At 55.0% G+C, this 2,404-nt stretch overlaps 1 long non-coding RNA gene across 1 annotated transcript; it reads right to left on the minus strand.

Moving 5' to 3' along the window:
• Positions 1 to 275: 275 nt before the first annotated feature.
• Positions 276 to 1,392, minus strand: LOC129335382 (uncharacterized). Its single transcript, XR_008597603.1, has 3 exons — positions 1,132 to 1,392; positions 760 to 811; positions 276 to 400 (listed from the first exon to the last, which is right to left on the minus strand). It is a non-coding gene; the product is annotated as an uncharacterized LOC129335382 (long non-coding RNA).
• Positions 1,393 to 2,404: the final 1,012 nt, after the last annotated feature.

Consider the following 2,404-nt stretch of genomic DNA (forward strand, 5'->3'; position numbering starts at 1 on the left):
GCAGATGGGTGGTACAGACACTGGTCAAATACAGAGGAGGAGGGGGGGAGGAGGAGGGAGGGGGCGGGGAGGCAAGACGGGGTGTGTCGGATACATTTGTGGCAATGTGCAGGTGGGGAGATGTGACGGGAGTGTTGGGGGAGGGGCGGAGGACGAAGTCAGACTCGCAGACACAGAAAACAGTTGTTGTACATCTCGTTTTATTGCACTGGAAAGAGCGGGCTTGCGTTTAGGCTGGCGAGGGAGCCGGAGCATTCCACACAGCCCTCCTTCCCGCTCGGAGGGGCGGGGCTGGGATGCAGGCCGCGGCGCGACGGTGCTTCCTGGGCTGCAGCCAACCGTCCGTCAGAGATGTTTGGGGAGGGCGGGGCGCGGGGGAGCAGCCATGCCCTGGACGTGCCTGTGGGGGAAAAAGACACGTGTGGGCTTTGCCTCGTTCCACTGGCAAGGCAAGCCCCACACTCCGCCATCCGGGGGGGGGGTTGCACATGGTCGAGGGCAGCAGCTGATGCATGACGGTCTGGTGAGGATGCACTCGGCCTTGGCAAGCCTTTACCTTTAAGGGAGAGAATGAGCTGGTCACAACAAACACCTGGCCACATGTGGTTTTCGAGGCGCCTGCCTCTGAGGCAGCCAGGGGCGGGCATGGTTGCCCCCCACCCCTGCTGGGCCTCACCCAAAGCGGCAAGTGAGCGGGTGGGTTCAGGTGAATGGGCGGTTTGCACTAATCTGCGGAATGCCCCCCCACCTCCTCCTTACCTGTCAGCGCTCTGTCGGTCATCACCAGGTGGGAGCGCAAGAGTCAGGGCACCTGCAAGGAAACGGGAGAGCATGCGGTTAATTTGCAAAGTGTCATTCCCTTCTGCCACGGAAGGGTTAGTTTGTTTGTGCTTAGTTAGAAGCAACTAGCATGCATCAGTTAGCTGTGGAGTCATTCTTTCTATCACGGTAGAAAGAGAGTTAGGCAGTTAGGCACCTCTTCCCCTTTATGCGAAGTTCCCCCAGTTTTTCGCAAAGTCCCCTGAGTGCATTCTGCGCCTGCCAATGTGAATGCCCTCAGCCCGTTTCGGTTTTCAAAGGGGCAATGCCACTCAGCAGACGGGCAGAGCCTCCGGCCGAGTGCTCACTTACCTGGGGGTTTGGGCGGTGCTGGCCGGATGTTTTGTAGGACGCGGTCGCAGGTGATTGGGTGCAGAGAGGGGGGCTCGTCCATGCCGGGCGCGCACGCTGATTGGTCCCCGGGATAGTTCTCATCCTATGCTCCTTCGGGCCATAGGGGCGGGGCGAGGCGCTCAGAGAGGGGGCTGATTTTTCGCCGTTCCATGGACGCCTATGGGCTACGCCTTCTTTTTCCGTGGCGTAGCTTTTTTGCGCCGCTGTGGGCGTTCCCGCTTCTGGAGGAGCTTAGGGAGCGGACTAACTCCGACCCCGCCTTGCTCCCCGCCCCCCCCTGCGTCGGCGTAGGGCTCTACGCCACTTCTGCGCCGCCGCCCGGGCGCCTGTGGCTTGCACCGGTGCTGGCCCGCCGGCGGGCCAGCGCCGCGTCCCAGCGCGGGCGGAAGGCCACTTACGCGGGCGTACGGGCTAGATGCGCCCTCGCAAGCCTTAGTTCGGTTCCTGTTCACTTTCCGTGCCCTTCTTAGGATTGGGCTGCCCGTTAAATTGGTTGACTTATAAATGTATTCATCACTTATGAGTACTCAAGTTATGTATAGGGAGGGATAAATTGTTTGTCCCATATTGAAAACATTAGAATGAATAAGTTAGAGTACAGGATATTGAGAATATTACCAGTATTATTACTATTGAATAACATGCCAGGAATGTATTAGTTAGTTGATAAGTGAAGGGAAACTGACTTAGCACTGTGTTACAACAGACTAGCTTAGAAAAGTGTGAAAGTATATGTTTAATTGACAAAATAAGTTGAAATGAGTAGGGGAAGAATAGACAAAGGGTTGGAAAACTGTTGGAAGTCAACAAATGGGGGGGGGAAGGGAGGGGGTTAGAACTGGAATATTAAAGTAATTTGATTGTTATAAATGACAAAATATTTCTAATTCCAATAAAAATTTATAAAAAAAAAAAGAAATTGCAGGTGGTCATAGCCCCTCTCTATACTGCCTTGGTCAGGCCACACCTGGAGTATTGTGTGCAGTTCTGGAGGCCTCACTTCAAAAAGGATGTGGCCAAAATCGAGAGGGTGCAGAGGAGAGCGACGAGGATGATCATGGGTCTGGAGACTGAGCCCTACGAGGTAAGGCTAAGGGCCTTGGAAATGTTTAGTTTGGAGAAGAGGAGGTTGAGGGGGGACATGATTGCTCTCTTTAAATATTTGAAAGGCTGTCATTTGGAGGAGGGCAAGGAGCTGTTCCAGTTGGCAGCAGCGGGTAGGACCTGAAGC

This window comes from Eublepharis macularius, chromosome 9 (assembly GCF_028583425.1).
Source record: "Eublepharis macularius isolate TG4126 chromosome 9, MPM_Emac_v1.0, whole genome shotgun sequence".
Lineage (NCBI taxonomy): Eukaryota > Metazoa > Chordata > Lepidosauria > Squamata > Eublepharidae > Eublepharis > Eublepharis macularius.